Source organism: Chiloscyllium punctatum, chromosome 22, assembly GCF_047496795.1.
Source record: "Chiloscyllium punctatum isolate Juve2018m chromosome 22, sChiPun1.3, whole genome shotgun sequence".
Taxonomy (NCBI): domain Eukaryota; kingdom Metazoa; phylum Chordata; class Chondrichthyes; order Orectolobiformes; family Hemiscylliidae; genus Chiloscyllium; species Chiloscyllium punctatum.
The window spans coordinates 33,522,549-33,549,468 of record NC_092760.1 but is presented as its reverse complement, the minus strand read 5'-3'; the positions used below and the strand labels follow the sequence as shown (position 1 = coordinate 33,549,468).

At 41.3% G+C, this 26,920-nt stretch overlaps 1 protein-coding gene across 2 annotated transcripts in view; it reads left to right on the top strand.

Moving 5' to 3' along the window:
* Nucleotides 1-26,920, top strand: part of LOC140493488 (potassium voltage-gated channel subfamily KQT member 1) — a 690,303-nt gene that overhangs the window by 113,695 nt on the left and 549,688 nt on the right. The gene's annotated exons all lie outside the window — the stretch shown is intronic.

Below are 26,920 nucleotides of genomic sequence, written 5' to 3'. Positions count from 1 at the left end.
ATCGGACTGAGACTAGAAGTGACAAGTTATATTTGTGCCACACATGTGCCAGACAATGACCATTTCCAACAAAGAATCAAACCATCATCCCTTGATGAACGGTGCTGAAGAAGGGTCACCGGACTCAAAACACTAACTCTGTTTCCCTCTCCATAGATGTTGCTAGACCTGACTGAGTTTCCCCAGCATCCACCCTGTTTTGATTTACTGAGCAGAAGTCGGGAGTTAATTTCCAACCCCCTCCTCACCTTGTTTGAAACACAAGTACATCTCTATTTCTGATAGTCTCTTCTCTTTTCAGCATTTGGAGATGCCGGTGTTGGACTGGGGTGTACAAGGTTAAAAATCACACAACACCAGGTTATAGTCCAACAGGTTTAATTGGAAGCACTAGCTTTTGGAGCGCTGCTCCTTCATCAGGTGGTTGTGGAGTACACAATTGTAAGAATTTATAGCAAAAGTTTACAGTGTGATGTAACTGAAATTATACGTTGAAAAATACCTTGATTGTTTGTTAAGTCTCTCATCTGTTAGAATTACCATGATAGTTTCACTTCTTTCATATGTAAATCACAAAACTTTTGTAAAAAGTTACATTCTCAGGTTAACTTTAGCAACGGGTGTCAGCTCAAATAATGTGTTGAAGCTGATAGCCCCCTGTGTGCTGTTGTCTGTGCCATAATGTTTAGACTGATTCTAATCTAAAAAATGAATGAACAGAGTTTTACATGGATTAAGTTCAGTACCCATAGGGAGGGCCTCAACTGGAACCTTGGGTTCACGTCACACTACAGGTGACCACCACTGCACTATACACACATACAGACACTCCACACACTCATGCACACACACAGACACTCACACACACTCCCACAGACACACACACTCCCACACTCACACATGCACCTTCGCTTGACTTAGACCCCTTTACACTCTCACACACACTCTCTCACAGACACTCTCAACCCCCCACCCCAGACACTCTCACACATATTCACATATATGTTTGAGGGGTGAATTTGTACTCAGCGTTACATTGTACTTTGCTCAAAACTGCATGAATCCATGTAAGATTCAGTTAACTCATTTTTTAGATTAGAATCAATATAAACATTATGGCACAGACAGCAGCACACAATGGGTGAACATCTTCAGCACATTATCTGGGCTGACACCAGTTTAAAGTTAATCTGAGAATGTAACTTTTAAAAAACCGTTTGTGATTTACATATGAAAGAAGTGAAACTAATGTGGTCATTCTAACAGATGAGAAACTTAACAAACGATTAGTATATTTTTCAATGTATAATTTCAGTTACATCACATTTTTGCTATACATTCTGTGTCTTACAATTGTGTCCTCCACAACCACCTGATGAAGGAGCAACACTCCGAAAGCTAGTGCTTCCAATTGAATCTGTTGGACTATAACCTAGTGTTGTGTGATTTTCTCTTTTCAGCAGTGGATACAACATCTCTCAATTTTTCTAGATTTCTTTCTTTGCGATTATATGATCCAGAGATGTAGAATCATAGCTATTCCCTCAACCTTTCACCATGGTTATCAATGCACTGGTGTTTATCAGTCAGTTATTCTTCTTGTTGGTTGTGATGTGTTAACAGCTAGCAATACTTAGCTGCAATCTTGCAAAGTATTTGTCAAAAGGCAGAGATCTTTTCTGGTTATCCTTTACAACCTTGCACGAGGACAAGTGTCTTTGTTAGATGGCGAAATTGAGATCGTCTACCGAAAGGTGGGGTTGTATCGCAAGTTACTGCCTGGTTACTGACAACGATAAGTGGATAAATCATCCATTCTCAAATAGTGGCAGTTAATACCTTTGAGCTTGTTCTGATCCCACACCAACGTTCAGGCAGAACCTTGTATGTGTAGCTGGAGGTCCCATCAAAGTTACCTCAGGAGTGCAGAAAAGCCCAGAGTACGTTTTGTTCCCCCCTGATCATTTGAATGGGATGAAATTGGGACAAGGACCCTAATGGGCAGGCAATACACTCTTCACTATATTCCCAGCATTGGAAAGGACATCTCTCACTTCAGCCACTGGCATTATTGGTTGCCTTTTGTTTTCATTGTGGTATTGGTGTTAACTGGAGAAAAATGAATCACATTTGTGTGGACCCTGCTGATAGAAGAACCTACACATGTTACATCAACAAAATAATGGTCTAACGTACACAGCATTCAAATGTACAAAGTCCATAACAAGTTTAAATTGACAGTTACATTGCATTCCCACAGATGTTTTTGATCTGGACTGGAAACCTATTGGAGTTATTGGAGGATTATTGCACAGTACACATTAATGCTTGTGATATTGTGCTGTGTCTTTAAATAACCGTATTGTCAAGGTGGAGGGGTGTATGTTGTACTCTGCCCCATTATCAGCACCGTGTGCTTTATTGTCCTTTGTTATTGAGTAGCTCATCAATGGATGCTGTTAAAGGTGTGGTGAGCTTCAGACCCATTTTCAACAGAATGGAAGACTTCAATTCCATTTGTACTGGGAGGTGGTTATTAAGCTGCATTTTATTTGTGTTTATAACAGACTCAAGTCTATACCAGATGCTTTGGGGAATAAGAATTTGAGCAGTGGAAGCCTTGACAAGGGCAGCCCCTTGTGTTGAGCTAAACATTTCCTTTGGGTCTTTTTATTTAGATTGAACCTAGTATAAAAGCTTTACAGAACACACAGGGAATAAACTCTCACTGCAGAAAACATGTACTTTAGTCAAGGATATCTATTAACTGGCTTTTGTCTATGTACAGCGATTATTAATTACAAGCAAAAAATCTCCCCAATATAGACTGGCTGGGATTGTGGCAAGATCCAAACACTTTCAGTATTTCTCTTGGGCTTTACCTATAGAGAGTAAACAATTTGGTGTGTTGTTTAAAGGGATATTGCGTTTATGAGAAATGTTTTGCCAATGCCTTTGTTTATTTACAAACACAGAAGGGAAAGATGTCCGTTCAAATGGAGTATTGTGTCACTCATTCATAGTACTCTACTGGACGTTCTGCAAAGGCTCTTTACCAAGTCCAGGCACAAAAGGTTTGCCAGACACTTTATCATGAAGGCAGCATCCCTTTAATGTGAATCCCAGAAGGCACAGCTCGCTATCTCTCGAGACTAGCTGCAACCAGTCGTGAAGGGAAAAGGGTTGTCAGTCTCCAGTGAGAATGAGTTCATAACAATGAGTCTCCTGATGATTCAACCTGTATGAGATGCCAAATACACAGAATGTTTAGATCTTTTGAGTTGCACTACCATCTCATTTTAATTTGGTTCGAATTCACAGAACGCGGAGACCTTCTAGGAAGAAACAAAAAGATAGAGTTTGCATTTGTGTGGCACCTTTTGGAAACATTATGAAAAGAACTTCACCTTAATGAATCCCTGTGCACTGTCACAGGCATAGACTCACTTATCACTTAGCACAAATGGACAAACAGCACTGAGATGAATGTTAGTGCATTGATCAGGTTATCGGATGGAAGGAGCATTTTCCAGAACGCAGGGGTGCTCCTTCTTAAAATAATCAAAGAGTCATAGAGATATACAGCATGGAAATGGACCCTTTGGTCCAACCCTTCCACACCGACCAGATATTGTAAACTAATCTTGCCAGTATCCCCCTAAACCCTTCCTATTCATCTAGGTGAAAGTGAGGACTGCAGATGATGGAGATTACTTAAGACCAGTTCAGCCAAACGAATGAGTGTCTGTGGAAGCGTACTGGTGGGGATGTCAGGAGAGGAAGAAATAGAGGGCTTGGAGGCCCTGGTCATGGCAGATGGGGCGTATAGGGCCTGGATGTCCATGGTGAAAGTGAGGTGTTGGGGACCAGGTAAACAAAAGTCTTTGAGAAGGTGGAGGGCATGGGTGGTGTCCCAAATGTATGTGGGGAGTTCCTGGACCAGGGGGCATAGGACTGTATTCCTGATGAAGGGCTTTTGCCCGAAATGTCTCCTGTTCCTTGGATGTTGCTTAACCTTTCCAGAACCACACTCCTTTTCTATTCATATACCCATCCAGATGGATTTTAAATGTTGCAATTTTCCCAACCTCCATCAATTTCTCCGGCAGCTGATTCCATTCTCCCAAAGGATTATAAATCTGTGGAATTCGCTATCCCAAAGTGTGGTGGATGCTGGGACAGTGAGTAAGTTTAAAGTGGAGTTACAATAGTGTTAAGGAATACTTAATATTCATGCAATAAGAACATGCTGAAAATCCAAAAGATATCCAGAAGCCTTCCCCTAGTGCATAAAAATACATTAGGCAATATCAGCTACGGTTCAGTATATGTTATTAGTATATATTTGAAAATATGACAGAGGAGCAGAAAAAAACCATTGAGCACCTGAAGACAGTTCTGCCATTCAATAAGATCATGGATGACCTGTTTGTATGTTGCATTTCACACTTCTATCTACCAGTGATTCACCTTCCTCTATCTTAAAGTTATTCAAAGACCCTGCCTTCATCCCTTCTGAGGCAGAGAGTTCCAAAGGCACCACAACTTTCTGAGAGGAAAATATTCTCTCATCTCTGTCCTGAAGGAGCAACTTCCAATTTTAATACACTGCCCTCCCCTCCAGTTCTGGACCAACCACAAGAGCATACATCCTTTTCACACTCAATCTTAACATGATGGTTCAAAGTTTAACACACTTCAATCACTCTTTTGAAGTCTACTGGGAAATAAACCTGATCTTTCCAGCCTATCCTTGCAAGACCGTGCTTCAAGTAACTTGAGGTTGTGAAAAGGGCTAGTTTATATGATGTATCTTACTGCATGAGGAGACTCTGAAATGCACCTGTAGGTCTTTGTTAGCTTAGTGGTCATGTCGCATTTTGATGCAATTTCGTCAAGTACGGTCTGTTCTAATATAACCCGATTAATTTTATTCCTGTGCAATCATGCGTTATAAGAAATTTGTGTAATAGCAGCACCCTTTAAACCAATGGGACCGGAATCATGTTGTAGTCAATGCAGATAAGGAAAGTTCATGTTCTACAAATAACGACCTAAATTCTTCAAACGCATTATAGCCAATGAGGGTTGAAGAAATGCACATTATAGCAGACCCGACTGTATAAGAGAAATATCAGTTTCCATGACAAAATCATACACCTGCCCAACACAATATGATTTGCTAAGGGCAGTGCATTCTCCCAGTGGTCTGCTGGTTCAAACCAATGAATATTGAGGGTGTGAAATGTTCTTGTCACCTTGATTCAGGAAAGTCATTTATACAAATCATTTCTTCTGAGTCTTGAGTACCCAGAGGAAACCCACACAGACAGGGGGAGAATGTGCAAACTCCACACAGTCAGTTGCCTGAGGCGGGAATTGAACTCAGGTCTCTGGCACTGTGAGGCAGCAGTGCTAGCCACCGTGCCACCCACTAAACAAAAGCCCTAGTTAATATGGTGACAAGCCTGCTTCTAGGTGGTTCAGAAAGGTCCACCATGTCTTGTGGAAAGGTTCTGTTTTCTGGTACACCATAGTTGTAAGGAGATCCAGGGGGATGTGTTCCATAACTATTCTACGTCTTCCCAGCAGGCCCAGAGAACTTTCTTTGGCCCAACTCATCGAAAGGGGGCATAGCTTTAAATTAAGGGGGGGTAGATATAGGACTGATGTTAGGGGTAGGTTCTTCACTCAGCGAGTCGTAAGTTCATGGAATGCCCTGCCAGTAGCAGAAGTGGACTCTCCCTCTTTATGGGTATTTAAGCGGGCATTGGATAGGTATATGGAGGATAGTGGGTTAGTGTAGGTTAGGTGGGCTTTGATCGGCGCAACATCGAGGGCTGAAGGGCCTGTACTGCGCTGTATTCTTCTATGTTCTATGAAATGTTCTTCCTCGCACAGTATTTAAGAATATTATCAGCTTTTTCCTATGCTCAACTAAGGAAGGCAAACTTGTCAGGGCCAGGAGAAGAGACACCAGATCTACCTTGACTTCAGTCCCCAGGATACATCCCATGGCACTCACTATAGTGTCCCAATACTTGCAAAGCTCATGGGATGACCACAAATGGGTAGGAGTGACAATACCTACTTTGCATTTGGGGCACAATGGAGATGTTCCCTTTTTGAATTTCCCAAGCCACTCTGGGGCCAGATGAGCTCTTTGAAGGACCCTCAGATGCATAGCATGTGTTCTGTTGCAGATCGAGATCCTTTTCACATTCTCCAATATCTCTGATGAAATCTCCAATCCCAACTCTTGTTCCCAGACCCCACGGAGCTGCTCGATGTCTTTTGAGCCGCCACCTCCCAGTAAATGGAAATGGGTGCTAACCAGGAAAGTACCTGTAGCCTGAAGTACTCTCCTCTCTATGTCAGACCTATAAGGATCAATCAGAAGTGTGGCCTTTTTCTGGTTAAAGTCCCTGACCTGAAAGTAATAAAAGAGGTCCCTGCTGGGCAATTATTACTTGTGTTTAGATCAGAGTGGTGCTGGAAAAGCACAGCAGGTCAGGAGGAGCAGGAAAATCAACGTTTTGGGAAAAAGCCTTTCATCAGGAATCGAGGGATGCTGCTCAGGCTCCTCGGATGCTGCCTGACCTGCTGTGCTTTTCCAGCACCACTTTGATCTAACCTCTGGTTTCCAGCATCTGTAGTCCTCACTTTTGCCTAATTATACTTGTGACTCATCTGATCGAAGGACATCATGACCCCCCCCCCCCCCCCCTCAAATAAATCTCCAGGACAACAGACTCCCCTGGACACCCATAACTTAAAACCGGAGACCATCAACCCCGGCCAAAATCCTGGCATTCCTACTAAGAGAGTGAGAAAGGAGGTTTTAGATAAACAGCCTTTGTTTTGTCACAGCGCTTTCCACAATGCGCATTAACTATATTGATGACAATTGGGTTCTGACAATATTCCGTGACAGTCCTCATCTTATCCATGAATAACAGATTAATAAGGGTACACTTCGCCTGGGAGGCCTCAATATCCAGCCAAATTGACCTCGGGTGCTCACAAGCCCAATCTTTCACAAAGGGTAGCAAGGAGCTTATTTGATACCTCTTAATATTTGGAAAGTCTACCACACCCCCACACCATCCCCCTCATTCCCTGGGGAAGCTGCAATTTGACAAGCCTAATGAGAGGCCACCTGTGGTGTCAACTGAGCCAATGTTGAGTCTTCATAACGTTTGACTAGGCATCATCAGAGGGAGCATTCGCATGGGATATGATAAGCGAGGAAGAACATTCATTTTAATAAGAGCTATTCGGCCTAACCAAGATATGAGAAGAACCTCACAAAGCTGAAGATCCTGCCTTACCTTATCGAGCAAGTGCACATGTTAGCCTTATATAACTGGTGAAAGGTGGGAGTAATGAAAATGTCTCGGTACAGGAAACCCCCCCTGTGTCCACCTGAAAGGGAATCAGATTTCACCTTCAAGATTGGGTATTCCTCCAAGACCTCCCGCGGGCATGGCCTCTGACTTCATAAAATTAATCTTATATCCTGAGAGAGAACCAAATAACTTGATACATTGTATTAAATGAGGTACAGGCACTGTCAGGTTTGATAGGAAAAGAAGAACATCATCTGCATAGAGTGGGATCTTATGCAGCCCTGAACGTTTCTCTGGAGTTCCTACATTGGGGTCCCTCCGGATGGCTTCCACTAACGCCTCAATCACCAGCATTAACAACAGCAGTGAGAGGGGGAAACCTTGTCCGCTGCCTCTACCAAGACTATTAGATCTTATGCCATTAGTAAGGACCACTACCATTGAATCACTATATAGTACTTCCACCCATCTGGCAAAGACCCCACTGAGACCAAACTGCTCCAGAATGTAAAAAAGATATGGTCATTCCACCCGGTCAAATGCCTTCTCCACACCAAGGGAGACTACCAAGCCCACAATTGACCTCTGCTGGCACATCTGGACCATGTTCAGTATGCTTCTAATGTTATTAGAGGAGCCACGACCCTTAACAAAACCTGACTGATCCACCTTTACAATAAAAGGCAACACATTCTCCAATCTCAACTCGAGTGTCTTAGATAAAATTTAAAAATCCGAGTTTAGCAGTGAAATTGGCCTGTACGAAGCACAGTCCTCCAGGTCCTTCCCACTCTTGAGGATGAGAGAAATATTAGCTTCTCTCAGAGAAGGCAAGAGGCAGTCCTGACTGTATGAATAATTGCACATGTCCAGTATTGGCCTGGTCAACATATTCATAAATTCCTTATAAAACTCACTTGGAAGGCCATCTGGGCTAGGTGCCTTACCACTTTGGAGCTGTCTTACTGGCTCCTGTATCTCTTGCACTGTCACGGGAGCATTCCAAAGGGACGCCTGCTCCGGAGTCACACCTGGAAGGTCCAGGCTCTTAAAGAAGGACTCCACCTTTGCCAACCAGTCATCACAGCCCTCTGACTAATACAGTAAAATTTCCTAAAAGCCATATTAATCTTTTTGGAGCCACAAGTAAGATTTCCAGTGCCCTCTTTGATACTTGTAATAGATTGGGGTGGGGGCACCCTCATTCCTAGCCAAATAAGCCAGATATTTACCTAGCCTATCCCCATACTCAAATAACCTTTGTTTTGTGAAGGTGATCTCTCTCTTCGCTGTTTGAGTAAACGTGGAATTCACAGCAACCTGGAGAGCTGTGATTGTCTGTAGCTTAATCATGGATAGCCTGTCAAAGTACACGGTCTCGGCTGCCTTCAGCCGGGCCTCAAGCAGACTTTGCTGCTTTCCCCTTTGTCGTTTTTGACTAGCTGAATAAGAGATGATCTACCCCTTATGTAGACTTTGGCAGTCTTTCAAAGCACAAAGCTGGCTGTGCCTGAATCGATATCCAAGAACACTTTAAACTCCAACAGGAATTACTCGATAGTCTTACTAACCTTAAGGAGAAAAGGATCCATGCGCCAATGCCACAAACCTACCCCATTAGCCCTGGTCTTAACCTCCAAATACACTGCTGCATGATCCCAATTATGTTCCCAACTTTACAGTACAGCATCTAATCCAAAAACAAACGATGGAGCAAGAAACAGATCAATCCTTGTGTAATACTTGTGTGGATTAGAGAAAAAGATAAAGTCCTTACCCGCCAGGTGAAGAAATCTCCATACATCCACCAATCCCGACTCTACCCATAAGTCCACCAATTGTTTAGATTGTGGGGAGATGCCTGAGAGACCCCTGGACATCTCAACCACTGTGGGATCCATGAGGTGATTAAAGTGTCCCCCTGTAATAGTATGGTGTGTCTCAAGGGCAGTCAACCTAGAAAGTGCATCTGTCAGAAATTTAAGCGGGTGTGCTGGGGGACAGTAAACATTCAAAATACCATACTCCTCACTGTGTATTAAAGCTTTGAGAATCACAAACCACCCATATTCATCCTTAATTTGATTGAACAACTGGAATGGGAGATTCTCCTGAATGAGTATAGCCACTCCCCTGCTTTTAGTGTTAAAAGATGAAAAGAAGCAACATATCAAACCCCAACCCCTCCATTGCATCTTTAGATGCTCCTTGTCATCAAGATAGGTTTCTTGTAACAGAATGGTATCCACCCTCTACCTCCTAAGACTTGAAAGCACTTTCTTTTTCTTAATCAGTGAGTGACTCCCCTTGATATTCCAGATGCACCACAACTAGCCATAGTCATCTAAAACAGCCTATGAACCCCGAAGAGGAAGAACCCTACTCACGATGCACCAAGTGGAAACAGCTAAAGACTCATAGAGCCTGAACGTATCTATCAAAACTACCAAAGCAAAACTTTTAAAAATTATAACTACAGTAAACCAATACAAAGAACACATAATAGGAGACTTTCCCCCTTGCCCATAGGGGGCACTCACACTACCCACACATGGCTCCTTCTAGATGAAGCTGCATCCCAAACCTAGGCGAAACAAGAGTAAAAGAAATACATAAATGTTATAAACACAGGAATTAAAAATGGGCATTTCACACATCACACCCATAAATCGATTTCCATTATTGCTGGAATAAACAAGCTAAACATTCCAACAATGCTTCCCACCAAGAAAGCGAAAAGAAAGAAAAAAGAAATTAAAGGGACAAAACAAAGCGAAAGAAACAACAACAAAGGAGAACCATTATTGTCCATATTGCTTGAGCCAGTCAGTCTATTTTAAAGTGTCAAAAAGGTCTTTGCTTTCTCTGATGAATCAGAGACATGTACGGACCCTCTGTGGCTAAAATGGAGTACTGCCGGGTACTTTATAGTGTATTGAACCCCTCAGCCTCTTCTTTATATCTCGTCAAAAGTCTTCCTCTTATGGATCATGGCCGCAGAAAAGTCTCGAAAAACATAATCTTCAATGCCTTGTAAATCAGGGCCTGTGGATCCTTCCCCAGTGTTCTGAAAGCTTCCAACACCTTTTGTTGTCCCTGTGGGACTGGAATCACACTAGGACTGGGCGGAGACACTGGTCTGACCACAGCCTATGCACTGTGATCCGGTGAACCCGATCGATCCACACCTGGCCTGCCTCGGCTACTTATCCTAGGGACTGCGGCAGCCATTGCACAAAAAAGCTGTCTGGCTGATCCCCTTCTTCTCGCTTCAGCAGCCCAATAACGCTAATGTTCTTTCTTCGACCTCAATTTTTGAGGTCGTCAACCTGCTTCTCCAGGGCCTGGATCCATCCTGCCGAGGAATCAGTCGTGGTCTCCGATGCCTCTCGACCTCCTCCACATGCTGCCTCAGATGCTGCATCTCCTGCTCATGCTTTTGTAGTGTGGCCAAGATCAGTTAGAGCCTGGCCTGGATCTCCTTCATCGCTGATTCGATCTTTTCTCGGAGTTTCACAAACTCCGAAGCTAGGCCTTGCTAAGCAGGTAAGTCCAGCGGGACTTCCACGGAGGTTGACGCTGTGGCCGTGGGTGCGCCCATTGCTGCAGGGGAGTGCCCTGCTTGTTGTGATCCACACAGCCCTTTGCCTTTAGTCATCCTCCCAGTTCACTAAAAAGGATATATAACGATTCTAATCACTTAAAATTACCAATTTTTCCCAGAGTAGATAAACTATGGAGGGTGAAATCACCACTTTTCCAGGGTTATGGTGCAGATCTCAGCAAGACAGACCTATTAGATCGCCACCATCTTGAATCCTCTCCTTTTTAGAGGATTTTTTAAAACTGAGCTCCCTAATTCTACATTCCCTGGTACCAGGAAGTGTTCTCTCAGTATCAGCTCTGTCAAAACCATGCAGAATCTTATAGGCTTCAGTAAGATATCTGGGACTGTGACATGTGCCATTAAAATGAAATGATTTCATTTTTGTTTTCTTACAGGGTGCAAACAAAAAAAATGAATCGGCCGTATTGTCACATGTACTCAAATACATACAGTGAAAACTTTACAAGTCACCATTTACAGTGCCATCTTGGGTACACGGTACCTGGGTACGGATTCTTCAGTGCAAGCTCTTAGGAAAAATAATAGAAAAATAAAGACATTTTAAAAGTCCAGCATGATAGATCATAGGAATAAATTAGAAAAATAGAGAAATAAAAAGGTTCTGAATAACAGTGCACACTGGCACCTTACCTCCATTCCACACCAGGCCTTGAATCACCTTGGGGCTGTAAGTCCACGGTGAGGCCACGCCAGGCCCAATCTGTTGCAATCTGATAGCTCAGTTATTTATATTAGCATGATTCAGAATTTTACGCAGGACTGGAGCAAATATTGCCTTTGAGTGGGAAATTTCCCCCTTGCGACATTAAACGGACTGGCACATAGTGTGCAGCACTCCCCCGTTATGTCTTTGACACTAAATGTCTACACAAAAGGCTAGATTATAACACTCTCTTTCTCGAGAAAATGGTGTGGTATCAGAATTAAATGGAGACCGACAGACCAATGCCAATGTGCCTAGTTGCGGCTTTGGCTTCCCTTTCTCTACGCTAACCTCAGGATCCTGGCCGTTAATTTTTGCTGTTTTGATCAGCCTTTGAAACACTTTATATTTGCCATTCCGGAGATGGTGAGCTGCACTGGTGTGGGTACCTACACTTTGCTGCTGACATGAAATGTGACCTCTCCCTCAAAATGGACAGGTCTCCCTCAGAGTCATTGTGCAACCAATATGTCCAGGGTGCAAGTTACTCCTTAATAATTAAAATCATATCAATGTCTGATTCTAGACTTTTGAAAGCCAATAATTTCAAATGCCAAAATATAGTAATGAATGTCAGCAGATGCAGTGTTGGCCCAACAAGTCCACACTGAACCTCGGAAGAGTATCCCACCCAGAACCATTCCCCTACCCTACATTTACCCCTAATTAATGCACATAACATACACATCCCTGAACACTATGGGCAATTTAGCATGGCCAATTCGCCTCACCTATACAAGTTTAGACCGTGAGAGGAAACCCATGCAGACATGGGGAGAACATGCAAACACCACACTGACAGTCACCCAAGGCTGGATTCAAGCCCAAGTCCCTGGCACTATGAGGCAGCAGTGCTAACAACTGAGCCACCATGCCACCCTTACTCATGCTTATTCATTTTTCTTCAAAGCATCTAGGGTTGTGTGATAGGCCATTATCATGTGCATGTATGATGACAGATATCCTAACCTAACTTCTTGGTTCAGGCATTTTTAATTTAGAAATCACATGACTCCAGCTTCTGAATGAACATAAGTCCTTCTCTCTATCACCTCCTTGATGCCATAAGAATCTATTAACTTAGTAAACAGCTTGTTATTGTACAAGGCACTGAAAAGCATTAGTTTTGTCCACTGTTATTCAGTAGTTCGGGACTTGAATCTATTCAGTCTCCAGATTTACAAGAGACTATGGTCAATTCTTAGTGCCTAAATCTTTCAATTCCATAATAAATAACTGCCACATATGCTTGAAAGCTGATGCCAGGAAATTACAGTAATAATTGTGCCTATATGGAAGGGACAATGTGATATCTACAACTAAATTGTTGGTTTTTATCTGGACTGCCATTTGGAATTTCAATCATTTTATTGAGGTAGAAGTTTATTGTGCACTTGACTAAATTCCACCAAAACAAAATCCCAGGGAGATAATTGTTGGAGCACCATTGGGTTAGGGGAATGGCAGGATGTCATATGGGTGATGGTGGTATATTTTGTTTGTTAGTTCATTGAGTTCTAACTGGTCTGAAGCTGTAGCATTTAGTATTGACCTGGCAATCACATGCACCTTAATGTTCCCTTTATATTTAGTATTGACCTGGCAATCATATGCACCTTAATGTTCCCATTAGATACGCCACTCATAAAAGGAATCAGATGTAATTTTTTTAGTTTCCTTGATGTGGGTGGGAGGAGTGTGGCAATACTTAATTGGTATTTGGCATTTAAAACCATGTTTTACACAACGACAATGATCTAAATGTCACTGCATGGAAATATTCCTGAATTCAAGCTTTGTTCTCCATAATTTGCGGTGTTGCAATTTTGTTCAGTTCCTGAATATCAAACTACAGCGAAATGATCTTTTTTTTTCATTGTCTTTAATCCTTTGCCTATTCTGAAGGTGGAGGGTGGGGACTGTGAAGAAACTGTGTTATGACTGTATCTGTAACCATTATCTTCTTGTGTTAGTAACTTAAGAGCAGGCACCCGGTGGCAAACTGTTTTTATGATTTTGATCTACTGCCCCATTGTTTGCTAACAGGCCACGTGCTTGGAAGTGGTTCAGCCCAAATGCAATTTTTTGGGTCAAAGAGAGCAAGTTTTCTTAATTGAGCAATGGATAAATGGTATGAGTCACATGGATCGGGGAATTCTGAGATCCAGTTTGCTTTAAGTTAATTTATGTGTCAGCCTTAGCTCTGTCGTAGCATTTTGGTGACCAAGCCAGGAGTTTGTTCTTTAACCTACTCTCATGATTCACTCACCTAAGATAAAATGGCAATGGTGCATTGAAGGAGAGCAGCACTGTCTGTAATGCTGATTTTGGATCAGAAATAAACTGGGAAACTGCCTGCCATATTGTGTGGGAATATCAGATATTGTCAAGATTAGAGTGGTGCTGTAAAAGCACAGCAGGTCAGGCAGCATCTGAGGAGCAGGAAGATTGATGTTTCGAGCAGGAGCCCTTCATCAGAACTCATCAGGATTCCTGAATAAAAGCTCCTGCCAGTATCATTCTAATCTTGACTCTGATCTCCAGCATCTGCAGTCCTCACTTTTGCCTATATCAGATATTGTGGCTGTCTTTCATCTGAGGAGTTGTACCAGTGTCAAAACCAATATTTACCCTTCAACAAGCATCATTAAAACAGATTGTATTGACATTATCACATTGCTATTTGTGATGCTTTGCTACACACAAATTGGTGTTGTATAAACAAAATCTTTTCTCTTTAGCTTCCTAGGGCTTCATTTCAAAACAGTCCATTTTATGTAAATCTCCCCTCACCCCTTTAAGATTTTCCCATGGCTACATGTTTTTTCCCATTAAATGACTTCAGAGCCATTTATGCTGCAATGTTGATATTTAAATGCAAATTATTGCCAATGTTCATTAACCCAGCCATTATACTTGGAGTATTTAGTAGAATGAAGACAGTGTGGAAACAGGCCCTTCAGCCCAACAAATCCACACCAACCCTTCAAAGAGTAAATCACCGAGACCCATTCCTCTGCCTTACTATCCTATAGGTACCCCTGACTAATGCACCTAAACTACACATCCCTGAACACAATGGGTAATTTAGCATGGCCAATTCAACTAACCTGCACATCTTTGGATTGTGGGAGGAGACCCACGTAGACACAGGGAGAATGTGCAAACTCCACACAGACAGTTGCCCGAGGCTGGGATTGAACACACATTCCTAGCACTGCCAGGTAGCAGTGCTAGCCACTGAGCCACCATGCCACCCAATTTTCAGAAATGTTCCTTATTTTCCCTTATTTTCAGAAATGTTACAGCTAATTTACTTCTAAGAGTGACTGGGTTGATCCAGGTTGAGGGTAGATCTTCCCATTGTGCAGATGACGGTAAATTAACAGCCCAGCACTTTCAATTGATATAAAAAGTGGGAGAGGCATAATAATCAGCAGCACCTAATTTTCAGTCGCAGAAAGCCCAAAGCTGTTCAACTATATGTTCTGCTAAGAGCAAGAAGCAACACATCAACACAGTAATTTTGGAAACAAAATGTCAAACACCAATTTTTGTTCTAAGCCACTGAAGTCATGTTTGCACACACTTGATTGTGTGTCCTATGCAAAGTGAAATATTTTGGTGCCATAGGTTTTCTAGAATTGTATATAAAGAAAGAATCTAACCGGTGCCACTTCTGTGCCTTCGCACTGTTGACAATCCATTTTACCACATCTCCCAAAGTCATGATGCTGAAACATCAGGTGGTACAACATGGTTAGTAATAGAAAGAGGGCAGGTCAAGTCTGTGAAGTAACACATGATTGTGCATCCTAAATCATGCATGGTTTGCTTGTTTATCCCATTTATTGTAAAAAGAAAGACTAATGCTCTTCAACAGCAAACAACACGTGTAAGTCAAGCTTTCAGTCTACGTGAGTGCAATTGTGGGGAATTTAATAAACTCCTGTACCAGTGCTATTCAGAAGAAACAATTTTAATTGCAATAAGCCCAGAAACCAGAATGTTCTTCACTTCCTTATGATTGTGAAATGAATAAGAATATTCAATCCTAATGTTAATCTTGGTCCGGGAATTTTTAAACATCATGGGCAGGAGTTTTTTTTGGATTGGGGCTTTGTTGGAAGGACTTTTAAAAATCACTGCTGGATCTGATTCTTGACTCTGTTTCCAATTTAGACAGCTTTTGTTAGCTTTAGGTAAGTGTATGGATAGCTCGCCTGTCATTACAGTCCTACCCTGTTGACTGCTTCATAGTAGTTGAACCCTTTTGATGGAACAATGCCCATTTTGGCTGTGAATGCCATCTTAGTGGAGTCATCAGCCATAGGAAACTCTAGTTTCAAGAACAGCACCAAACAAAAAGTCATTCAACATTCCCTTTGTAATATATTGCCTTTTAAAGCTGTCACTCAATCACATACATTCAGATTATCTATGCCAAAAGCTCCAATTCACTTTGTATCTCTTAAACATGTACAAAGACGTATGTAAGTATTGGAAAAAATATTTTTCAAAGGAGGGTCAAGTTAATAAAGCTTTTAATAAAGAAAACTAGCACTCCCCTACAAGTTCTCTCAACAAAGCTAATGGATTCAGTCCTGTAGACAATTTTCAGCAAAGCATTTGTTTTGAAAGATAGATGCTTAGCCATCAGGTAAAATTGCTTCTACTAATACAGTTGCCAGATTCCCTCCTTTTAAGAAATAAAGCTTGGCTGAGCTTTAAGAATTACTAACAGAACTTGGTTCAGTTGGGGAACTTTTACTCAGTTGAAATGGGGAGTGTTAGCTTTGTGAGATTGATACCTAGTCTTTCCTTGAAAAGATTTTTCCATACCTGTGTATAATCGTACACGTTTAAAGGTGTGAAATGGATTAAAGTTTTTGGCATTGATATCCTTAAAAGCAGTGTGTGATTAACACTTCCAAGAGATTGTAAAATGACCAGGGTCTTTTCAGAGATTCACAATGCACTTTTTGCTCATTATGTCAATTTCAGGAACACCTTCAAGACTTGCCAATGCTTCATTTATTCTGAACCTAATGGAAAGTGTGGGTGTTGAAAGGTGTATGGAAATCTGTGAAAGGAGCATGATAACTATGTGTGGGTGTGAAGGGGTATGGGGAGTATGAGGGTTGGTGGTGGAGGTGTCATGGGGGAATGTTGTCCTCACCTCTCAAATGCTTCCATTGCTGCCAATGCTATTGGAGCTCACTCCAGGTAGCCCACTTACCTGTTCCAAATGCTATCACTGAGCAAGCCAGCATTTGTTTATGCCATTCCAGTGAAGCTCAGTTGATAGTATTTGGATCTTTGAGTTAGAATGCAGTGGGTTTAAGACTGACTCCAGACCACTGAGGGTCTATTGAGGCTGACACCTCATTGCAGCTCTTGAGTGCGATACTGATGGGGGTACTGTGTTTTGAATGAAATGTTAAACAAAGGCCTGTCTAACCCTTCAATTAGGGAAAAGGATTCAGATAAGCAGTTACCTGTATTGGACTACTTTGAAGAAGACTGGGGAGTGTCTACAGCAGGTCAATATTTATTCCCTAATTGTGACTACTAAAAGTATTACCTCGTCATTATCATTGTGTTGTATGTGGGAGCTTGTAATGTTGGTCCCAATGTTTTGGATAGTTAGAAAAATAATGATATCTCATAGGCAGCAAAATACTTTGGAACATCCTGAAGTTGTGGAATTCAGAATATAAATGGACATTCCCTTTCTTTTTTTCACATGCTACACTTCTGATGCTTATAGAGAATCCTATATTCACAGTTATGGTTGATGGATCAGCATTGTGTTTGGGAAAGTTTTTTTGACTAAGGGACCCAAACATACTATGCTGAGCTAACTCACTCTCATTCCACATGAGTTCTGAACTGGTAGTAAATGCTGACCTTGCAGACCCATGACTGAATTGAACCAAAAGGTCCTCATGGTTGGAAGATAATCTGATTTGAAGACAGGTCTCTAGATTGAAAGTGGGGTATGCTAAACCACTGGGTTCTGCAATCCCCTCGCAAAAAAAGCACTTTGAGATTGAATAGGTAACGTGGTTGTTTCCAAATGGTTGCAATTAATGTTGGGAGTTAAAGCTGGCATCTGCATAGCTCCAGCTGTTAGCGTCCTGAGACAATTTTCCTGACAGATTGTTCTGTTCTAATTGTGCCACATGACAGAGCAAAACATTGCAGAGCTTAGTGAAAGTGTGGGTGTGTACTGACAATAGGTATATGCAGATGAAAGATCTAAATGTCTATATTGTTGGCAGAAGTAGAGGGAGTGGTTTTTCTTCTTTCCTCCACAGTTTCTTTCTCCCCCTGGAGTAAAGCCAACATTATTTCCTTGTTTCAGCAAGGCTGAAGGTTTGCTGTGACTATTGGAAATTAGGTCAAAGAGCATCATATTTATTACTCATTCTTTTCATGTTCTTTGTGTGATATGATGCTTCTGTAGTTTATTTAATGAAAGCGGCTGTATTTCACCGAAGAGGAAAAGCTGCAGATCTTGGGTGAAAGTTTGCAATGAGGTTCCCCTCCAGAACTTGGATATTAAGCCTAGGCTGACACTGAGGCAGTGCTGCATTGCCAGAGGTGCTGTGCTTTAGGTACAGTATTAAACTGAGTTCTCCACTTCTTGTCCAGATAAATATTAAAATACTACAGCCCTGCCTAAATCAGAATGGGGAAATTAACTGTAGTCTTCCTAACATTAACTCTTTAACCAGTTGCAGTAGATTCGCTGAATTCTCTTCAGTGTCTGCTGATGGAAGGTCAGAATTAGCTGTTATATTTATCCACACAACAGCACAGAAGTTTCGGATATTTTAATTGCTTTAAAGTGTTCCTGAGAGACTTAAAAAGCCACCACATCAATGCAAATCTCATTATCATTGCTCATTGCTTTTTGCACCTTTAAAGTGACATATTTTAATATTCGTTTGAACAATAAGAGATATTTTCAGAATTGCCAATCTAAAGAAAGTAGAGAGAATAGCTGGCTCTTTCAGATTTTGGTTACTTCAATGCAAAGAGAGAAAAGGATGATGTCTTTTGGAGATTGTCTATCTTTGTATTGTTCACACACATGTCCACCTGCCTGGGAGCCAATCAGAGAGCTGTTGTCATGCTAATGACTCCTGTCCCATGCAACTGGTCCTAATTGAAAACCCAATCAGCAGTCTGTCTCCAGGCAAAGCTTGCCCTGAAAGCACCCCCAAGTATCATTGGCTCTCAAACATCTTCCTCCACTGGTTGAACAAAGGAACAGTGTAAACACAACTTGCAATGAGTTCCAGTAAGTTATCTTTAAAACTGTAGCAACGCCTTCTAAAATCCTTGGTTCAAGGTAGTCCCTTTCCCATTCTGTCAGTAATAAATAATACCACAGTTCTAAGTACTCCTTGGATTCAGGCAGTTTGTTTCAGCAGAACAGGAGAACTTCACATAACTTGAGGTATCCTGATGCTGACAATGAATGTCAAAAATGGAAAGAAATCCATTTCTTCATTACATTATGTGCAAGTAGTCTTGGGCTCCCCTAAATGACTTCAAGATACAACACAATGTAGCCTTCCCAAGAGAACTTGGAAAATTTCCAGCCACTCCAACAATTAACACAGTAAAATCTATTTAATATTAGTGCCAATGTTACCTCCTATAATGTGATCTCCCAGTTGTTAGCCTTGGCTCAGTTTATAGCTCTCTTGTTGCTCTCTCAGCTACATCCATAATTCAAGAACCTGAGTAGGTAATCAAAGCATGCACTAACAGGGCAGAACTGAAAGTGTGTAGAAGGTACTGTATTCCAGACAGAATATTAAAAACATTTCTTCATCTGCTATCCCAGGTGGACAAATAAGATCCCATGACACTATTTCCTATGTGGGCAGCATAATTTTTCCTTGTGTCCAAGCTAATATTTCATACATCATTAACATGGATTATCGTGTTACTTGTCTCATTGATGTCTACAAGAATCTTGCTGTCTGCAAAATGGCTGCTGAATTTCATACACCACATCAGTGATTAAGTTTAAAAGTAGTTAATTGTCTGTAAATGTTTTTGAGATGTCTTGAGCTCATCAAAAGCCCAATGGAAACTCAATTTCCTGTGTCCGTTAGTAAAACTGATTGCACATCAAAAGCAATTCACTGTTCATGAAGCACTTTGTGACATCTTGCTAAGGGCCTAAATAACACAGGATCTCTTTCTTCACTTGTATGTCTCATCAATTTCAATTCAGAAATAATTGGCATATTGATGAGATTTTCTTGCACATGGAATTGGAGGCTGAAATGAAAATGATCACACTGTAGAAATGAAAAGATGTTGGAAAAGTCCAGGGTTCATATGCTTTATTGAGACAGTTAAAAAGGCTGAGGCAGAATGACACTAAATGGATTAAAGTCAATTGCTTTTGCTATATATCTACTGGCAAGGATCTCCAGAGGTGTCATCCTTAATCCTTTAAATTGCATCCTTAAGGTTAACTTAATCCTTTAAATTGCAACTATGTGCTGGATGAGTGCAGAATCAGAATTCCTACAGTGCGCGAGCAGGCCAATCAACCCATTGGGTCCACACCCATGCAGACACAGGCAGTCACCCAAGGGTGAAATTGAACCCAGATCCTTAGTGATGTAAGGTAACAATGCTAACCACTGAGCCACCATAACACCTCTGGAAGGTGCTTGATAATTATACAATAATATAAGAAACTGAAGGCTAATTAGACTGTGCAATTGCAAACTATTCCCTGGTTTGTCTCTTCTGAAGGCATGATTTGTGCATTGGTAGTGTCTCAGACATCCTAGATACATATCCAATTTCTGTATGTGAGATTAGATGCTAAGCAAGACCAGAAATTAAATTTAGGCTTTTTTGGCCTGTGTGACTCTATAGCAGACTTTATGGTACCTTTGAGCTAATGTTTCTGAATTATTAAAGTGAAACATAGATTGAAGTAAATAGGTCTTTAAGTATTCTTTTCTGAATATTACTTTGTGTTTAGTATCCTTTTCTTCCCACTGACACTGTACCAGATCACATTAAAGATTTTCATTCACATGTGGCATCCTCCTCCAGTGTGTATTCGTATAGTTGAAGTTCAGTGCTGTCTCCACTTCAGTCATGTTGTTCGGTGGTTCCCAGTCTTGTTTATTTGAAGCTCCTGTGATTAATCTTTATTACTGTTGCTGTTATTGGTTAACTGGTTGAATGTTGAGTTGAGGCTTGTGATCAGCCATGGAGAGGGAGGTTGTGGTATCATTGTAATATCACATGACCGGTAATTCAAGATTAATGTTCTAGGGGCATGGATTCAAATCTTGACCAGGTTACATGGTGGAATTTGAATTCAATTCAAAATGAAAGCCTGTAATAAAAAGCTAGGCATTGCTATAAAAAATGCAATGTCTTTTAGGGAAGGAGATCTGTTATCCTTAATTGGTCTGGCCTAAATGTGATTGCAAATCCTTAGCAATGTGACTGACTAGGTCACTGGGCTTTTAGGGATGGGTAATAAATACTGACCTAGTCAGTGACACCTACATCCTGTGACGAATAAAACGTGTTTAAAAAAAATTGAATGGGAGAGCAAGTCAAAGGGCTGAAAGGCCTTCTCCCATTTCTAATGTTCCTATAATTTTATTACACATACTTTTTTTTATTGTCAAAGTTAGCAGAATCATTTTCAGGAAGTTTCTTCTTTATTTTTTAAGTGGACTGATGAAAATACTGTTTTCTGATTTGGTGACTACTGTTTTCATAAAGTGACTCTAAATATTACTGTATCAGGACAGTTTTCCTAACTTCCAGTGATTTCAAGATCCCCAAAGCATGAAGTGTCTTGCTTGGTTTTCAAAATCCAACTATCGCCCAATTAACTGTAAAAGGAGTGAAAGATCTCAATTAGCAAGAAATAAGGGAGAATGGCAACATTTTCTCTGTAACTGATGATCCGCCAGTTAAAGTGTTAGAAGACAGCGTTTTGGGATTAAAAAGTTTCAAGCATGAGTTATTAATTGGGAAATACCTTGTGGTGAAACACAGGCATTCCCCAGTTTTGCACTGAAAGGGTAATGTTATGATTTGAATTACACCACACAGATTAAACAGCACAACACCATCAATTCTACAGAATTTCACAAGGATTTTTTTTGTCTGATCTAGCTTCACAATCCCAAAATGAGCATTTGTCAAAAATGCTGCTCACCATTCCGCTTTGATGCTCTTCACAATGTATATCAAGTACTTTGCTCCTCTTAATCAGTGAGTATTTATCAAGCAGCCGAGGACCTGTTTAACAGGGCATATTCTCAATAAGCCATGTAAGTTTGTCTGCCAAGGTGCAAAGTAACTGAGCTCAGGTAAATGTGGACATTTGACTTGTCGGATATTCCAGAGTATAACTGCCAACTGGCACAGATTGCTAAGAACTAATCTAAGGAATGTGGAATAAACCATAGAAGAGAATTTCTCACGTTGTGCAGGTGATCATTTATCTAAATTGTCTCAGTGCTAAGGTGATTTTGTTTGTAAAATGAGGTCTGAAATGTCAACAGGGCAGCTGGTAACACAGAACTTGGGCTTTGTACTATATTCCAATATTATGTTACAACTGATGCAAGCCACTAAAATTAGTATGAACGTGCAGCAATCACTTGTAAGAGTTTGTCCTGTCTGTACCACACTCCTGACAAGGAAGAGATTCATTGTTGGTGCAGTTAGCCTACACAGTTGAGATTAGTTCTGTAAAAGGACCACTGGATCTGAAACGTTTACACTGTATTCCCTCCACAGTTGCTGCTGGACCAGCTGAGTTTTTTCCAGCAATTGATGTTTTGGTTTTAGCTGAGATTTGTCCTTGGATTGCTGGATGTTCTTCCAGGAATTCTTTTTTTTTCTGTTTTTGTTTTGTTGTGTTTCTGTTTAAAACACTTTTATATGCAAAGTAGGTACCAAACTTGAATAAAACTGCACCCAAGGTTGACTTGCTGGAACAAGTCATTTATCTGCACTGCATCTCCAGTGGTAGAAGAGTTCACCACCGATTCAATTTACATGCCATGACACTCTTTAGGAATGCTTATCTGTAGGACCCAGTTGTCTAAGCTATCCATTGTTGAATTTAAAAAAGGGATGTCAAAATTGGTTTTGACATCCACCCACTTCAATTTGTCTTGGCTTAAACTCTGAGCTTCTATTTCGATTGCTGTATGCTAACAATGAAAGATAAATGACTTTCTTGTTAGGTTTTTAATTCTCTGACAACACAACATGGTTTTCCATGTGGCTTTTTGATATGCATTTAATTGATTTGATTTAGTTTATTATTGTCACATGTGCTGAGATATAGTGAAAAGTATTGTTTTCTATGCTAAACAGACAAATTATACCTTACATCAGGGTATTAGAACAGAATGCAGAATATATTGTTTCAAATGCAGAGATGGTGCAGAGAAAGATTAACTCTGATATATGAAAGATCAGTTTTTAAGTCTGATTACAGCGGGGAAGAAGCTGCTCTTAAATCTGTTTGTACAAGTTTTCAATGGTTTGTATCTTCTGCCCGATGGAAGAGAGTAGAAGAGAGGAGGGGTTTTGGATTATATTGGCTACTTACCCAAGGTAGCAGGAAGTGTAAACAGAGTCAATGAATGGAAGACTGGCTGGCATGATGGATTGGGCTGCGTTCACAATTCTCTGTGATGACTTGCAATGCAGTTGCCATATCAAATTGTGATGCGTCCAAATAGGTTTCTATGGTGCATCTATAAAAAATGGTAAGAGCCTTTGTGGGCATGCTGAATTTCCTTAGCTTTCTCAGAGATGTTGGTGCGCTTTCTTGACTGTAACATCGACATGAATGGACCAAGATAGCTCGTTCATGATATTTACTCCCAGTAACATGAAGCTCTCGCCCACCTCCACCTCAGCACCATTGACACAGACAGGTGCATGTCCTCCACTCTGCTTCCTGAAATCGATGACCAGCTCCTTTGTTTTGCTGATATTGGGGGAGAGATTGTTGTCTTTACACCATTCCACAAAGCAGTCTATTTTTTTCCTGTACTCTGTCTCGTCATTGTTTGGGATCTGACCCAATATGATGGTGTCATCAGCAAATTCATAAATGGAGTTAGAGATGAATTTGGCCACACAATCCCGAATGTATAAGGAGTATAGTAAGGGGCTGATTAGACAGCCTTGCAGGGCACCAGTATTGAGGATTATTGTTGAGGGGATGTTGTCTCCTGTCCTTACTGATTGCAGTCTGTGGGTTAGGAAGTTATCGATCTAGTGCAGAAGGGGGAGCAGAGTCCTGGGCCTCTGAGTTTGGAGATGGGTTTGATTGGAATAATGACGTTGAAGGTGGAGCCAACTTCAATAAATCAGAATCTGACATAGAAGGGCTTATGCCCAAAATGTCGATTCTCCTGCTCCTTGGATGCTGCCTGACCTGCTGTGCTTTTCCAGCAACACATTTTTCAGCTCTGATCTCCAGCATCTTCAGTCCTCACTTTCTCATAGGTGTCCTTGTGGTCCAGATGTTCCAGAGATGCGTGTAGGGCCAGGAAGATGGCATTTGCTATGGATCTGTTGTGACAATAGGTGAGTTGTAGTGGGTTAAGTCAATCTGGGAGGCTGGAGTTGGTGTATGTCATTGATAACCTCTTAAAGCATTGCATAGCGATGGATGTCAGAGCTACTGGACGGTATTCATTAAGGCATTTTGCCTGACATTTCTTTGGGTCAAGGATGATAGTAGTCTTCTTGAAGCAGGTAGGAACCTCAGATTGGAATAAGGAAAGGTTAAAGGAGTCTGCAATTACTCCCACCAGCTGATCCACACAGGATCTGAATGAACGACTGAGGTCTCCATCAGGGACAGTCACTTTCAGTGGGTTCACTCTCAAGAAGGGCGATCTGATCTCTGCAGTGGTGGCTGTGTGTACAGGTGCACACGAGGCAAGGAATCCTCCATGGAATTCATAGAAACCCTACAGGAAACAAGCCATTTGGTCCAACAAGTCCGCACCAACCCTCTGAAGAGTAACTCACCCAGACCCATTCCCCAAACCTATTGCTCTATGTTTACCCCTGACGAATGCACCTATCCTGACAAATCCCTGAACACTATGGGCAATTTAGCATGGCCAATTCACCTAACCTGCATATCTTTGTGATTGTGGGAGGAAACCTGAGCACCCAGAGGGGACCCTTGCAGACACAGAGAGAATATGCAAACTCCTCACAGATAGTCACCTGAGGCTGGAATCGAACCTGGGTCCCTGGCGCTGTGAGGTAGTGGTAACCACCGTGCTACTATGCTGCCCACATTATAACAATGGCTTTCTTAAGTTAAACACATGGGCTGTGATTTATTTCTGTGGACAAAAATAATAATATAAGTGAAAAGGTGATCTGGCTAGAAGGTGCTAATGCATTTAATTATTCAATCTGTTCATTTTATGTTCAATTTAACAGACATTTTAACTTGCCAAATAGAAAGACTTATTTACATGTTAGGGTTGTTTAAAGACCTGTCAAATGCCAATCAACTGAAATGCTTTACACCTTATTCACAGTTGGATAAACAGTAAGATTGAGTAGGATTGAATGAGATTCCTAGGCAAACTTACTCTTTATCCGTGAGGTCTGTGTGATCTTACTCTGTGAGATTTCATAGGAAGGTAATGATTTCAAAGTTTTTAGCGGGATCCTGGCTGAACTGAAGTGAACAGAAATTTTGAGCCTCCATTGACACCCCCAGTGAAATGAACAATGAGGGCTATGATAGTGCACTGGTAATTTCCCTAATCCTGGACCAAGAGTCCCACATTCAGGTCCAACCTGCATTAGAGGCATATAATAACATCTCTGAGCAAGTTAGTTAGAAAATATCCGAAATTATTAGTAGAGGTGTTGTTGCACAGTGGGAGTGTCCCTTCTTCTGAATTGGAAGACACAGTTCAAGTCTCACCTGCTCTAGTGGTTTGCCATAACATCCCTGAACAGGTTGACTAGCATATCTGAAGTTGTTGTTGGATTGTGAGATGCATAGAGTCATAGAGATGTACCGCATAGAAACAGTCCCTTCGGTCCAACTTATCCATGCCGACTAAATATCCTAAACTAATCTATTCCATTTGCTGGCACTTGGCCCATATCCCTGTAAACCCTTCCTATTCATGTATGTTTGTATGATGTAGATTAGATTAGATTCCCTACAGTATGGAAACAGGCCCTTTGGCCCAACAAGTCCACACCAACCCTCTGAAGAGTAACCCACCCAGACCCATTCCCCTACCTTATATTTACCCCTGACTAATGCATCTAACACTATTGGCAATTCAGCGTGGCCAAATCACTTGACAATCATTTTTGGATTGTGGGAGGAAGCCAGAGCACCCAATGGAAATCCACGCAGACACGGGGAAAATGTATACACTCCACACAGCTAGTCACTTGAGGTGGGAATTGAACCTGGGTCCTTGGCACTGTGAGACAGCAGTGCTAAACACTGAGCCACTGTGCTGGCCTCTCCCCTGCCCCCCCCATCCCCCTGTACTTCTTTAAGTGAAGTTGACAACAACTCATAAACAGTTGGTCCAGTTTAGACTGTCCCGACCTGTGTTTCTTTTTTGTGCTGGTGTAAAACACAGTAGCAGATGGTGGTTGACTAAAGGTGAAAGTGGGTTACTTCAAAAACAAATCAGACAGAAAACTGTAGTCATTGAGGTCAATGTAGAGAAATGATTGTACATCTTGGGGCTATGGTTATGATTTTTTGGAGGCTGAACAATATGACAAGTGGGGGAATGAAGAGGGTATTTGGACAACATTTACAGCCCTTCCAAATGGAAACTACCTGTGGATTTGAAGTGTTGCTTCTCATAGGAAGTAAAATCAGAAGTAGTTCAGGAGTTGGAAAAGGACACAGGTTTGGACTTTCTTCAGAGTTCTTGAATTAAAGCTATAAGAAGCATGATCTGTTGAATGTTAATAAGGAATGATCCAAATTTGATGAATTTTGGAAAACAGATGGAAGATTTACACAGATTTATATAAGTGTTGACAAACTTGAATTTGGGAACTGTAGACCATTACTTGGTTTCAACTGTTTATAATTGGTGTTCTACCTTGGAGCAAACACTTCATGAAACAGTCAAATTCTCCAGTCTTCATGAAAAAAAAAGATATGTTAAGGTGTTAAAAAGGATA